The sequence below is a fragment of the Nomascus leucogenys genome, chromosome 3, assembly GCF_006542625.1.
Source record: "Nomascus leucogenys isolate Asia chromosome 3, Asia_NLE_v1, whole genome shotgun sequence".
In the NCBI taxonomy this organism is placed as follows: Eukaryota; Metazoa; Chordata; class Mammalia; order Primates; family Hylobatidae; genus Nomascus; species Nomascus leucogenys.
Window position 1 is genome coordinate 19,443,586 of NC_044383.1, and position 16,016 is coordinate 19,459,601.

Here is a 16,016-nt window from a genome sequence, read left to right on the forward strand (position 1 = left end):
TGTAGTTTAATGGCATCTTTATTTGTTTATATACACCATTTGCTAAACAGACTGATTCTTCAGACTGTTGGCAAGGCTGATTCAAATAGCTTCAATTTCCTTTTTTTAACTAGACTGGGAATTTTTGCCTTCTATAGTTGTCTTTATCAATATGATTGGAAGTCGGTGAACAATAGTAAGCAGATGAAGTTGAATGCTGGGTTGTATTTTAAATTTTTGTTTAAATTATTGACAGTAAAACTTAGCCTTTGTATTCATTGGTTTTCATACTGCTGTAAAGAAGTGCCCCACACTGGGGCACTGGGTTTAATTGATTCACAGTTCTGCATTGCTGGGGAGGCCTCAGGAAACTTACAATCATGGTGGAAGAGGAAACAGGCATGTCTTACATGGTGGCAGGTGAGAGAGAGAAGAGGGAGGAAGAACTTGCAGACACTTATAAAACCATCAGATCTTGTGAGAACTTACTACCACGAGAACAGCATGGGGGAAACCGTCCCCATGATTCAGTCACCTCCCGCCATGTCCCTCCCTCAACACATGGGGATTATGGGGATTGCAATTCAAGATGAGATTTGAGTGGGGACACAGAGCCAGACCATATCAGCCTTTTACAAAAGGTTCTGGGCCTATAGGTATGTGAAAATTTCTTATTTGATAAGCCAGTGATGTATTCAGATTTTCCGTAAAATTATAGAACTCACTTGCCGTGTAGTCTAGCTTCAATAATAAAGAACTAAGTATGCTCAATAAGAAGGCACTGAAAGCATTAATTCAATCAAGTGAATATGTGTGGCATGAAATATTTCACATCACAAGGCATTGGTTTCCATTGGTCTAACTGTTGTGGTCCAATTAAATTATGCCATATAACTTAATGAGTTCTCTAGTGGAAAGAATCTCCTGAAATCAAGATCCATAGAGTAAGTGTAAAATTAGGAAAGAAAGTTTTCCAACATACTTAACAGTCTGCTTTCAGTAGCCTGTGGATTTGTTCTCAAGAGAAAGGAAGATATAGGGAAAGAGGGTAAATCAAGGAAAGATACTAGCTGTGGTTCTTGATTTAGGTCCACGTAGCAGGAGAGTAGTGACTTGAGGTGATAATTATGAGCAGAGGCTTTTAGTGGCTCCTTTGTATTAACTATGTCAAAGTACCATTCACGTGGTCAGTATGACCTGCAGTCATGAGATGGGAAGGCCATTCTGATGAACTTATATCCAAGTCTGTTTTTTCTTAATAAAATCAGCTTAAGTTAATGAATGCAGAATGAGTACCTGCTCCTTGAGGAGCAGCAACTCAGGAGCGTTCCTCTGTGATTAACCGATGCTAATGCTGAGTTTTAGTGATTGTCTGAGAATAGCGGACCAGACTTGATGTTTCTGCCCCGTAGAGATGCTCTGTTAATTATTAATTTCTAACTTACACTTTTTTTAAAAAAACGCACACTTTTTAAAATTAAAATTTGGCAATGGTCTGACAATAAAAAAGACTGCTTGTGGGATACTGTTACGTTAAACTTCAGTTACAGGATGTTAAATCCTTAGAACTAACTTTTCCCCAGAAAAACGTTAATGGAAATATCGGTTGCTTTTCAGACTTGATAGTTGTTGCTTCAAAAAGTGAATTTACACAAATACCAAATTAAAAAAACAAAACAAAACTTTAGTACATAATGAACTGCATTTATTTCCGTATGCATCCACATTTCAGCATTTAGTGGTCCTGAACAGAAAGTGGAAGAACAAAGCAATTTGCCAGGAGGTCAAGCCCGCCAATTTCAGGGTTCTGCTGTGCACACCAAGGTCTCAATCCCTGCTGAGAATCTTCAGAAGCAACCACAATGCCAAAACCAAAATATGCACTGGATTCAAGGTTTTGTTCCAATTGTCATATTTCAAACTAGACCTCAATGAATTGGAAGGATGACCAAATGACAGCCCTGTTTAAAACTTCAATTTCTAAAAGCAAAATCAATTACAGAAAAAAAAAAATACAGAGGGATTATGTGTGCTTATGAGTGTCTTCATGTGGCTTTTCTCCAAGTTTAACCACCAAGGACTTTGAGAGCTGGCAGGTCTGAGTAACCCTGGAGACAATTCACTTCATCAAAACCTGAGCTAAAAACAACGCATCAGCTGATATGACCGCAAAGAGTGGCAGGACTGAGGACCCAATATTCGTTTTCCAGCCTGGTGGAGAGTGAATAGTGAGGTTCCAAAACTAAACAAGGGAGGTCAGGAAAACTTTCCAACCGTACCTAATGGCTTCTGGCCAAAGCAAGGAAGTGTCATGGAAAGTGTTGGGTGGTGATGGTGCAAAAGGAACTTGAGGAGGGAAGAAGAAGCACCCCTCAAAGCTGGAGAAGAGAAAATATGGAGAAAGCCCTAAATTCCTCATTGAAGGCCAGTCTCGGAAGTGGAGGGGTTATGATCTGTGCTTCAGTCAAAGGTAGGAGTGGAGGAGCATGGGGACAGGATGATGGCTTGGAAGGGGCATCATTTAAGACTTAAAGCAGGGGTGCAGGCAAAGCACCCCATGTACCCAGCAGAAGCCCCACAGGCTGCCGCCTGAAACCTTCACATCTACTTATGTTCAATAAGAAGATACCAAAATGGCATTAATTTAATCAAGTTGGCATGTGTGATGGAATATTTCACATCACAAGGCATTGGTTCCCATTGCTCTAACAGTTCTGGTTCACTTAAATTATGCCGTGTAACTTAATGAGTTAACTATTGGAAAGAATCCCCTGAAATCAAGATCTGTAGAGTAAGCATAAAATTAGGAAAGAAACCTTTCCAACATAATAGTCTGCTTTCAGTAGACTGTGGATTTGTTGGCAAGAGAAAGGAAGATTCAGGGCAAGAGAGTAACAAGCCCCCCAGGGTGGAGGGCTGTTGCAGGGAGGGTAAGAGCTGGAGGGAGGGGTAAGGAGAGGAGGCAGAGAGCCCAGGCCATGTAATCAACAGAAAGGTGAGTGTGATGTGTCTTTTCACAGTTAGATGTGCCCCACCAGTTATGATGGGAGTCAATTTAAATATACTTTCTTGATCCCAGAATTTCAACTACGTGGACAGTGGTTACACTTGACAGGATAACTTATTATAGCACAATTTACATATGTCAAATGGACAAAAAATCAGTATTATTTAGTATCTTAAGATAAATTTCCTTTGAATGGGAGCTTCTTTTCCAGTACTCTGAGGTCTACAAGACGTATCTAGAAAATTTACTGTGGAAAACGAAGACTCCTTAAGTTGAATTGTGGGGAAGGGAAGGGCCTGTGGTTTTTCTTTTTGATTAATTGCTGTAACACTGTCCTTCAGGAGGCTAAGGGAGTTTCATATTTTCTTTAGATATCGTTGGGCGCCAAAGCTCTTGCAGGACAACTTTGATGCTTTAAGAATTCTGCCATTTTGCTAGCACTGATACGGATCTTGGGCCCACCACTCCGTTGGAACTATTAACTCCATGTTAATTTCCATTACAAATCTTACAAAGGGGGTGCGTCTGGGTATTTAGGTCCACATTCTATTTTAAGGCTGGGTATTTGGTTTTCATAAATTATTCTTGGAGGCCCAGTCATCATTCCTGTCCATCCTGTAAGCGACATATCTTTGTCATCTTCTAGACCCCAGTTAACTGTGCCATCTCCTCTTTTCTGGCCGCCTTCAAATTCTTCCAGCAATGGGAAACTGCGAGGGACCTTTTTACTCCCAAGCCTGTGGTGGCTGCCATCTTCCGTCGCCGTTGCTCCCTAACTTATATTTAAGAGACTTGATTCTTATTTAAAAAAAAAAAAAAAAATCTCAAGGTGAAGGGAAGCATATATTTAAGAAATATTTTATTTCTGAGGAATTTCCAGCCTTTTTCCAACAGCCAGGCTTGTTAACAGACTACCTGCCCCTAATTGCACTCCATAAAAACGGATAGGCTATTATATTCAAGAGAAGAATCTCTACTATCTAACCCAGTACAAAAGTTCTGTTGAAAGTTTAAGATCCACTGAAATAACCAAGCTTGTCCATAGTTAACTTCTAGTTACAGTAACTCAGGAAATACATTAAATACTAGAGTAGCTTTCCACATCATCCATTTAACTGTAGATTTTTTGTTTTTAGCCACTAAAGCCCCAAGCGTGTGAAGGGAGTGTTTTCAGCATCTTCTCACTTTGCTTGTCCCAAGAAACACCAGTTAAACCTGCTGCACTATCTAATAGTTCTTAGTCTGGCCCGTTGGTGAGTTCTGACTAGGGAAGACACCCCCTAATTCCCCCAGCTTGCTGCCTTTGCTCTAGGTCTGGAGATGTGGGACTGGCCACCTCTGGGAGAAACACTTTGTGTCTTGGTTCTGCTCCCACTAGAGCTCCTATTGATGCCGTCTCTTCCCCAGAAACCAGGTCCCCAGGTGTCCATACCAAAGGAGTGTACTTCTTTGGACTCTGAACTATCTTGTTCCTAGATTTTGTGTTTTGCTTTGTGTTAATTTGAGGTCAGGGTGGAGTGGATTGTGCAGAGAGCCTGCTGGGACAAGCAGGCTGCAAAGGGTGTGTTTCTGGTGTCTCTAATTGGAATTCCAAACTCTTTCTCATAGAAATCATATTTTAAATAGCAGATACTATCTTAAGAACTTGTCACAGTTTATGAGTAAAAAAGGATGTATGTGCCTGCCTAAAAATGCTTGTCACTGTTTTTCTTTGATATGATTAAATGTTTTCTAAGCTCTGAGGCACCAACTTTCAAAAAGAAGTTGAAGCAGAAGTATCAGGTGCCTTCCAAGATATTGGATGATCTGATCTCACAAAGGTGCTCTGAAGTTTAAGTTGTTAATACTAGTAACTTGTATTTCAAAGCCCAAGATGTTGCTGATGATTTTTAAAGATCATACTGGACCCACAGGTGTAATACAGTTCCCATTTCAGCAACAACTTGATATAGAGCAGGAGAGAATGTTTTCCATTTGTCTGTGCCCACTCGACCCACAGAACAAACACCCCGCCCTAAAAGACAACCAGAACACTTCCCACCGTCCAGAGCTGGTTTGGCTGTATCTGCGTTTCCTCCATTATCCTGTTGGAGTGGGCTTTTATTTACCAGGTTAGTCAGGTGAGTGAGAGATGAAAGGGGAAAGGAATCAAGTTCAGCAAGAGTCCTTGTCAAATTTGTCAAATTGCAATTGAGGTGATGGGAGTGCTCCATGTTACAGACAGGCTTACGTACGCATTGGACGGCGGGCGTGCCGCATGAAGTAGGACCGGCAGCCTTTGGGCTAATGTATTGTGTTTATGGAGGATGTTCCATGGTGATTCCTGATGTCACTTTGTACCTTTATAATTATAAATCAACCTAGAGATATACCAGCTTAACATATATGTACGTATTTTTTTAAGGAGGGGGTTCTGGAAAGATACACACTAAAGTCCTAGCTATGGTAACCGTGTGTGTATGTGTGTTGGAGGGATGGGGAAGAGGGTGCAGGGTTTTTGTGGAATTATGTATTATGTAATTTAAAGTTGACTTTAGGAACTTTTTTAAAAGAGTCAGTTCATCTTAAGAAACAGTTATTCAGTTATACCAAAGCGTTTTTCCAGGTTAATCTGTTTTCAGATGCTCATTAACAGATAAATATGTGGCATGGAGTATTGCAATCTGTGGAAATAGACTGGATTAAGAAAATGTGGCACATATACACCATGGAATACTATGCAGCCATAAAAAATGATGAGTTCATGTCCTTTGTAGGGACGTGGATGAAACTGGAAAACATCATTCTCAGTAAACTATCGCAAGGACAAAAAACCAAACATTGCATGTTCTCACTCATAGGTGGGAATTGAACAATGAGAACTCATGGACACAGGAAGGGGAACATCACACTCCGGGGACTGTTGTGGTGTAGGGGGAGGGGGAGGGGGAGGGACAGCATTAGGAGATATACCTAATGCTAAATGACAAGTTAATTGGTGCAGCAAAACAACACGACACATGGATACATATGTAACAAACCTGCACATTGTGCACATGTACCCTAAAACCTAAAGTATAATAATTAAAAAAAAAAAAAAAGAAAAGCAGGGACCTCACTAGTTTTTGCAAGGGTGGAGTGGGGTAAGGATCAAGTTCGAATACAGGTGAGATATGGGGGGCGTAGTTCTCACTTCCTGGTGCAGCTGTCTACATGATCCATCCCACCACGAATTTGCAAAGCCCCTGAGTGATTCTGGATACCTGTTCTCAGTGTAAGAAAAGTAGCTCCATCATCCTACATGGACACAATTTATCCCCTGAGGTACTGTTATGCATTTTCCAAGTTTACTTAATGCTATAGTTAGAAAGCAGACTAGTATTTAGCAGCTACTCTGGTCAGAAATCAAATGCAGCATACTCTAGTGCTTTCGTATTTTAAGAATATTTTCCCTTCAAAATGATAAAGAACACACATTTAAAGGAAACATATTAGTGAAGGGACAGAGAACAAATACTAACTAACTGCTTTGAGTGAGGCTCAGACAACCCTATGAGTAATTTACCCCAGAGCTTACTGCTAGGTATTTGTGGAGCTGGAATTTGAACTCAGTTTAGGGATGCCTTTTGCTATTCTCTGCTGCTTCCCAAAAGTCAAAAGTTCTAATACTTCGGGAAGTGGGGTAAGGTCATATTTAGATTCCTTTTCTATGCTTAATATTTTTTTAACAAAATACCAATAATTAGTTTAAAGAAGATGCACATGCCTAAGAGCATGTGATCTAGCAAACTCTTCGTTGGAGACTCGGTGCCTCTATTTTCATCTTTTGACTTAGCTTTTCCTCTAACCACAGTCAAAGAAGAGAAATAAAAACAGCCATTTTGTTTCCTCTTAAACTGTAAAGGTATATGGAGAGGGAATCATAGGTAATAAATCACATCGTAATTTTCTTGACAGTCTGGACAGTGAATAGGTGTTCCTTAAGCTTTTTTTTTTTTTTTTTTTTTGAGCTCAGTGGTCTCACTCTGTCACCCAGGCTGGAGAACAGTGGCATGGTCAGGGCTCACGGCGGGTTCAACTTACCAGGCTCAGGTGATTCTCCTGTCTCAGCCTCCCCATAGCTGGGATTATAGGTATGTCACTATGCCCGGCTAATTTATTTTATATTTTTTGTAGAGACAGAGTTTCTCCATGTTGCCCAGGCTGGTCTCGAACTCCTGGGCTCAAGATACTGATCCACCTGCCTCAGCCTCCCAAAGTGCTGGGATTACAGGTGCGAGCAATCATGCAGACAGGTGTTCCTTAAGCTTTTAAATTACCTATACAATACCTTCCCGTGCACTGCCTTGTGGATGACTGTAACAGAGACTCCCTTTCCTGCCCATCTCCTTCAAAGGCAACTAGAGGACGCAATAGAGGACTGTAAGGGGCCCTGGACTTGGACTTGGAAGACCCTACCTTGCCACTTTTTGTGAAACCTTTTACAAATCACTTCATCTAATTGAGCTTCGGTTTTCTCATCTGTAAAAGGGGATGAGAAAGCCCACCCTGCAGAGCCATTCTGTGGAGTAAACAGGACAATGTGTGGGAAAGAACTTTGAAAACTGCTAAAGCTCTGCGACATGGACATATTATTAAGCTCAATCTTCAAAAATAGAGGCGTAATTTCTGTTTTTTAAAAAATATGATTATTTAAAAAAAGTTGAAGGGTGCACATATATGTGTATTGTAAAAATTGTTGCTTTAATAGCAAAAACTTTACAACCAAGCGAAAAAATACCTTTAAGTATGCATTCATGTGTATATGCAAAGAAAAGTTCTGAATGGATACATAGCAGATTCCACAGTGGTTTCTCCTGAAAATCACATTATAGAGTGGTGGACTTTCTATTTGAATTTGTATTTTTCTGTTATTGGAAGTTTTTCAGCGAGTATGTATTACTTTTGCTGTAGTTAACTTTAAAAATTATTATTCTAAGAATCATATCCTGATTTTTAGAGGGCTATCTGCCTGGCCCTCTAGGAAGGTAAAAGGGGGAGAGTGTGGAGATAGTATGTGTATGTATACATTTACTGTCTAGAAAGATCCTATTATTCAATTTTCTGATTTCTTTGAAAGAGACTGAGTTTGGGAAGAGGTGGGAGAAGGTGACGTGTGTTGCTGAAAGAGAGTCACGCTCTTTTGAGCAGCATCGCCTGATATCTATAATCCAATTCCAGTTTCAGACCTTGGTTTGACTTTTCAACAGCTACTGAGAGACACCTGGAGCCTAATCCCATTTCTACAGGTGGATTGGTAGGTGTCGCCACTGCATTTGGAGAATAAGTACAATGGAAGAATGGAAGAATGCAGTGTGCGTGTTCTACTCATTCTCAACCCAGCCCCTTCCTCTTGTGCACAACCACACAAAGTCAGCAGGGGAAGTGTTCAGATGGCTGGAGCTTTTAAATTCATAATTGACATTCTCACACAGCTTCTGTCCTGAGGGTCTGGTTCTATCATATACATAGTGTGTGGGGGGTTACCTTTTTGTAGGAATAGGGAAGAAAAGAGAAAAAGCACTGTAAGGATTGGGATGTTTACTAATTCCAACAAAAGGGAGGTGTTCGCATGAATCGCATCTCGAACCTCCCTTGGAGGGAGGTCTAGATGTTACATTTCCAGCCACCCTTTGTGTGGGACACAGAAATGGTGCTGATGAAGATGAGCAGCCAGACAAGCAGTGACGTCTCCATACCTGTCACCCCGCCACATGGTTCGCTGTCATTCTCTTAAATGTAAGAAAGCTTCCCCCTCAATACTTTGCTGAGGTTCTGTGGTGCTTCCAAAGCAATATATGTAACTTAAGCACTGCTCCTAACTCAAATGATGTGTGTTTTGATAGAACGTAGACTAATTGCTGCCACTTGGACTCAGCCATTATGCTAAGCAAGAAACACATGCTAGGCCAGAGGCGGTGAGTCACGCCTGTAATCTCAGCACTTTGGGAGGCCAAGGCAGGTAGATCACCTGAGGTCAGGAGTTCAAGACTAGCTTGGTCAACATGGTGAAACCCTATCTCTACTGAAAATATAAAAATTAGCTGGGTGTGTTGGCAGGAGCCTGTAATCCCAGCTACTCAGAAGGCTGAGGCACGAGAGTCGCTTAAACCTGGGAGACGGAGGTTGCAGTGAGTTGAGATTGCACCACTGCACTCCAGCCTGGGCAACAGATCAAGACTCCTCAAAAAAAAAAAAAAAAATTGGCCTGGCACTGTAGCTCATGCCTGTAATCCTAGCACTTTGGGAGGCCGAGGTGGGCAGATCACTTGAGGTCAGAAGTTTGAGCCCAGCCTGGCCAACATGGTGAAACCCCATCTCTACCAAAAATATTAAAAATTAGCTGGGTGTGGTGGTGCGCACCTGTAATCCCAGCTACTGGGGAGGCTGAAGCAGGCGAATCGCTTGAACCTGGGAGTGGAGGTTGAAGGGAGTCCAGATTGTGCCACTGCACTCCACCCTGGGCGATAGAGTGAGACTCCGTCTCAAAAAAATGAGACATATCTGAAATAAGTGTTCCATCTTTGTCCAGATTTTCTGCTTGCTTTTGTACTATTTTATAAAATTTGATTATATTTTCATTATGACTTTATGACTTATGCCTCTTTTTAAAATGTTTTCGTGGTTGCCCTAGAGTTTAATAAGATATCTTAAAAATATGGAACTCTTCATATATTTGACAGTCATCATTGTGCAGAGCCTTACTGATATTCTGTGACAGACCCAAATTTACTGCACGTGCTCTGAAGCCATCACCTTTTCTAGAGTTTCTTCTGGCTGCTTTTGAGTTGGATGACAAGAAGCGAAGAACAACAGGTCCTCTAGACTAGTGTCAGAAATGAGAGAGCCCTTTGAGAGAGAATATCCAGTTCCAGAGTGACCAGACTTTCAGGATAGGAAAACTGAAAACAAAATTCTGAGCTTGCTTTTATTTTGCTAAGTAAGGATGAAAATTTTTTTTCCATTTACTATCACTATTTCATAAATGACAGGATGTTTTAACACTGAAAACAAAGCTAGAAAGAATCAACTTTTAAATTGAATGACTTCAACTCTACAAAACACTATATTTGTTTTCTTCACCTCACAGTAGCCCGGTATTTGACAACCACTGATGTGGTCCAACCCCTTATTATAAGATGAAGAAAAAAGTTCATAGGAGGAAGTGTTTTGCCTGAGGTTACACCAGGCCAGCCTTTTCCTGGCTTTACAGGGACTAATCACCCTTGGGTTCTATAGGTCCTTGGAACCAAATGAACTAAGGAAGCTCTAAAGATGAAGGACGTGTTGGTTATCTATTGCCTCACAGCTCCAAATGCACTCTTCAATATCTGTAATATACAAGAGAATTCCTTTAAACATTTCTCTACTAAAGGGAGTGTGTGTTAACATTTCTCAGTAGAGGGCAATGGAGGCACATTCCAGGACAAAGAGGCTTCCCCAAGTTTCTGGGCAAGGCTGGTGTCAGCCCTGTGAGTGTGAATATTTCCATCCAGTGGAGCCTGCCCCAGCGGTGGGACCAGAAAAACCATCCATCTATAACCTTACAGCCTCTTCTCATGATAACATTTCCGTAGCTCTCTTGACATGGAAACCAAAGCTCCCGCCTGGCCCACACACAGGTACTTTTGCCTAGAGGGTCATACACAGGATAGCCATTCCTTCTGCAAGTTTCCATGTGGCCCACATACTCTGAAGGCCTCTGCCCTGCTGGTGTCCAGGCTCCCACTGCATATCCACACCAGTGGCTGCTGACTGACTGCCTGCTCTCCAGCCACACTCTAGAGGTTAGCTGTTGCTTACCTAGAAACTGGTAGACCAGCGCTGGCCTGGTCAAACCATCTAACATTGCTGCTTATCCAGTGGGCTGAGCCTTACCTTCTCCAACGAGGTCTGAACTCCTTCCTTGAGTACTCTCTCTGAACCCTCGCATACTGTATAGGGTTTCCTTTTATCTTTTTTTTTTTTTTGAGATGGAGTTTTGCTCTTGTTGCCCAGGCTGGAGTGCAGTGGCGTGATCTCGGCTCACTGCAACCTCTACCTCCCAGGTTCAAGCGATTCTCCTGCCTCAGCCTCCCGAGTAGCTGGGTTTACAGGCACCCGCTATCACGCCCAGCTAATTTTTTTGTATTTTCAGTAGAGATAGGGTTTCACCGTGTTGGTCAGGCTCGTCCTGACCTCGGGTGATCCACCCGCCTCGACCTCCCAAAGTGCTGGGATTACAGGCGTGAGCCACCCTGCCAGGCCTCTTTTATCTTATAGATACTCCTTTATTATAGTTAGTAGTTCTTTGTATTAAACTTCGATTTTATCCACTATGTGATTTCTATTTCCTGATTGGACCCAGCTCACTACTGAAGCTGAGCACGAAGAGCTCTGTACAGCCTTCTGAAAAGGCACAAAGACAAGAGGTTGCTGTTTGACACTCAAAAGATTCATGCTTAAAAAATGAAAAAAGACCATTTCTTCTCATTCTATTATCTAACAAATTCATACAACATCATTATGTGCAAGGCATTTTGGGAGATAAGTGCATAACTTGGAACAAGATGGGAAGAGATCAGTGCCCTAAGATGGCACTGATGGGGGTGGGATTTTGGCTGGAAGAGACAGCATTTGAGAAGGACTTTCACAGATAGGAAGAAATCAAACATACAGGAGGAAAATCAGAGGGGGAAGTCCAGATGGAAGAAACCTCCGTGCCTTTTGCTCAGGGCAAAAGTTGCTGCAGAGGTGGTAACGTGGAATGTGTAGAATGTGTTCACCTGTTTGTTCCATTTGGCTAGAACTTTGGATCATGTTCTTGGCACCAAAAGATGGCATTTGTTTTGCCATTGCCAACCTTTATCGTATTTAGCAAGAAATGGTAAGACCTATAGGAACGGAAGGGACCTTAGGAAGTTATCTAATTAACAGTCAGACTGTGAACAATCTTGAATGTCACCCATAAGAAAATGGCCGGGCGCAGTGACTCATGCCTGTAATCCCAGCACTTGGGGAGGGCAAGGCAGGCGGATCACCTGAGGTCAGGAGTTCAAGACCAGCCTGGCCAACATGGTGAAACCCTGTCTCTACTAAAAATTAGCCAGGTATGGTGGTGGGCACCTGTAGTCCCAGCTACTCGGGAGGCTGAGGCAAAAGAATCGCTTGAATCCAGAAGGAGGAGGTTGAAATAAGCCGAGATCATACCAGTGCACTTCAGCCTGGGTGACAGAGCGAGACTCTGTCTCAAAAAAAAAAAAAAAAAAAAGAAAAAGGAACTGAGTGCTGGGTTTGCCAGAAAAACTGCATTTAAATAGAAGGTCACAGATGAGGATCCCATCTACTCTAGTATGTCGACAATCTGTTAATTATATCCATATTTAACTTCAGGTTAAGGGTAACTCCTGAATAGTTTGAGAAAGTATTTTGACGTATTTCTCCCCAAAGAGGGTAATCTGTTTCTTCGAAATTGAGTTGACAAACTAATTGTCATCCTGTGCCAAGTTCAGTACTTCCTTGCATTGCTTTCAGTGACTCACGGGTGTACTAAGAAATCGTGGGCTCCAAATGCCCAGTGCTTTTCCTCAGTTGAGGTGGCACATAGCTGTGAGTGGGGAAGAAGAAAAATGAGGACAGGATGTCAATAAGGTAACAAACAAGATGACAACAAAGTGATTTGGACCTGGGTTGCAGTAAGAGACTCAAGAGGGCCTGGTTAGCAAATCCAGACTCTTCTGACAGTCCGCCACAAAGCATCCTTCAGCCTCAGAGTTTTCTCAAAGACCATGGGGGAAAATGAGGAGAGTTCATATCATTCCACATAGCAAGTTAGTTAAATGCAGACCTGTTGAAAGAAATTATGATGGTTAGCAGTTGTTGTGTCTTCAAGAAATGGCACAGAATGGTGTAAATAGAACAAGGGGTACCTCGGGCCATTTTGAGAAGACATCTATCAGCCGAGCAAAATACGGCCACGTCAAAGGATGCTCTAGAGGGCTCATGGGCCACTCTAAGAGATGTGTGTGAGGCCAGAGTTGCCATGGTTATGATCATGGCCTTGAACAGCTAGTTTTTTTCTTTTTTTGAGACAGAGTCTCACTCTGTTGCCAGGCTGGAGTGCAGTGGCACGATCTCGGCTCACTCCAACCTCTGCCTCCTGGGTTCAAGCAGCCTCAGCCTCCCGAGTAGCTGGGACTACAGGTGCGCACCACCATGCCCAGCTAATTCTTGTATTTTTAGTAGAGATGGGGTTTCACCATGTTGAACAGGATGGTCTCGATCTTTTGACCTCGAGATCCGCCCACCTCAGCCTCCCAAAGTGCTGGGATTACAGGCATGAGCCACTGTGTCTGCCCAACAACTAATTAAAAAAACAATCAGTGAATATGACAACACTAGCAAACAAATGCCCCCCTGACAAGGGACTAGGAGCAATTTCACACTTATCTGTCTCTTCCGATGACATACATAAGGGCAGAGACAATGCCTCCTCTCCAGCCATATTAATCCACACTGTATTAATGAAAATGGCAGGTTTGGCAGGTTTTGTCAAAAGAATAATTTTTATTTTTCATTTTATTATTATTTTTTGAGACCAAGTCTTACTCTGTCACCTAGGCTGCAGTGCAGTGACGTGATCTCAGCTCACTCCAACCTCCACCTCCCAGGTTCAAGCAATGTTTGTGCCTCAGCCTCTTGAGTAGCTGGGACCACAGATGTGTCACCATGCCCGGCTAGTTTTTGTATTTTTAGTAGAGATGGGGTTTCACCATGTTGGCCAGGCTGGTCTCAAACTCCTGACCTCAGGTGATCTGCCGGTCTCGGCCTCCCAAAGTGCTGGGATTACAGGCGTGAGCCACTGCACCCGACCAAAAAAGAATGATTTTTAGTTATTTAATAAAGTCAGGTCCCTAATTCCTTAGATTGCATACAAGGGGCTCAGCATTTGAGTTGAGATCTGGGCACATAAGCTATAAATCAGGTACTGTTTTAGATAACTTACGTTGATTTTTTTATTCTTGCATAAAAGAAAAAAACCCATTTCAGAGATGAACAAGCTAAGTAAGATTAAGCAATGTGTTTGAAGTCATTCGGCTAGTTAGCAGCTAGCTTACTAACCAGAGAGCCAGAATTCGAACTCAGGCTTTCCAACTCTAAGGTTTATGCTCTCAGGCACGACATCAAATTCCTAGTCACCAGGGTCCTCAGCCCTAACACAGTGCCAGGCACAAACAGAATGCGCAGTCACCACTTACTGAATGAGCGAATGAGTTATAAATTATTCAGTGTGCTCCTAACCACTATTTGTCTAAGCAGTTGCAAGATCAAATTACACAGTGCCAAAGGAAAATTAATCCAGGTGTATAACACTATTACAGCAGATCTCTGTACTGGTCACATTTTCCCTAGGTAGTTCAGATTAATTTGTGCAGCCCAAGATATAATTTACCCTGCAGGTCATTGAAAAAGAATATATTGCGCCCAAATTATTATAATATTTAAAAATGCCATGTATTTCTTTTAAATTTTTTGGGCACATATGTCTTTCTGGTACGTGACAGTCTCAAGGAACGCTTTTTGCTCTTTGCCAGTTTTTTAGCAAGCAGGATATAGGAATAGACATCAACTTTAAGCAAAGACAAAAACTGTCCTGGTAGTGAACCGCCCCTTCATTTTTGGTCATATTTCAGCTGAAAGGAAACAGAGCTCTGATATTACATATTAATATGTAGTAGAAAACGACACTATCTTAGGAACCGCTTCGAGTTGTATTTTAAATTATATCTTATAAATATAATTTTTATATTTTTAGAAATTTTGTTTTCTGTACTCAAGAGTTCCCTGGCGAGAAATTTTGCTAAAAACAATAAGATATAAAAGATTTTTTGCGTTAACTGCTTTGATTGACTCATTTGCCAAGAGCTCACTAAAAGCTCTCTGAGCTTCAGTGTTCATTGGCTGGAAAAGGGTTATAGTTTATCATTTTAAAATTCCATTACATATTGTAAAATAAAGATATTGCCTATATAGATCCAAGATTTCAAGGCCAAGTACTAGCCAATTAATTGTCATGGATCAAATGTCTGTGAAAGATGCTATATTAGGGTTCTCTAGAGGGACAGCGCTAATCAAATAGACGTATATATGAATGGGAGTTTATTAAGGAGAATTGACGCAAGGAAGCCAGTCTGAGTCCCAAAACTTCAAAAGTAGGGAAGCTGACAGTGTAGCCTTCAGTCTGTGGCCAAAGGCCTGAGAGCCCCTGGCAAACCAAATGTAAGTCCAAGAATCCAAAAGCGAAATAACTTGGAGTCTGATGTTCAAGGGAAGGAAGCATCCAGCATGGAAGAAAGATGAAGGCTGGAAGACTCAGCAAGCCTGCTCTTTCCATCTACTGCCTGTTTTATTCTAGCTGCACTGGCAGCTGATTAGATGGTGCCCAACCAGATTGAAGGGGGGTCTGCCTCTCCCAGTCCACTGACTCAAATGTTAATCTCCTTTGTCAACACCCTCACAGACACTCCCAGGAACAATACTATGCATCCTTCAATTCAATCAAGTTGACACTCAATATTAACCATCAAAGATGCATAGAAGGAAAAAAGAAACATTCAAGTAGAAATCTACAGACTTAGTTGTTAGAGATGCAAGTAATTACTGCTTTGTACTAGCACATAATCATTAAAATGGAAAATTAAAAAATCTTATAAACAGCCTCAAATGACGTGAGTACAAGTTTTTCTGCAGTATGTTCCCCTTAGTATTACTAATTTTGACCATTGTCATCACTCTATCCTCAGCTGAGTGTACTTCCTCTAAGTACATAAATTTATATTAGTTTAGCTAATATAAAACTTCCACTACCCAGATGTTTTAACAACTCTTAAAAGAAGAAAAAAGAAAACAAATGTAAAACAAATTAAAGAGCACCCTGGGATGATAAGAACATGTAACAGAGTTAGCGACATTAATCATTAAAACCTTAAGTGGCTTTAAAAAATGGGAGCCATAAAACAATGATTTCCCCCAG

General features: G+C 41.6%; 1 pseudogene; it reads right to left on the reverse strand.

Annotated features, from left to right (window-relative positions):
* Nucleotides 1-3,301: 3,301 nt before the first annotated feature.
* On the reverse strand, nt 3,302-3,739 carry LOC100594757 (annotated as a pseudogene).
* Between the last annotated feature and the right edge of the window lie 12,277 nt (nt 3,740-16,016).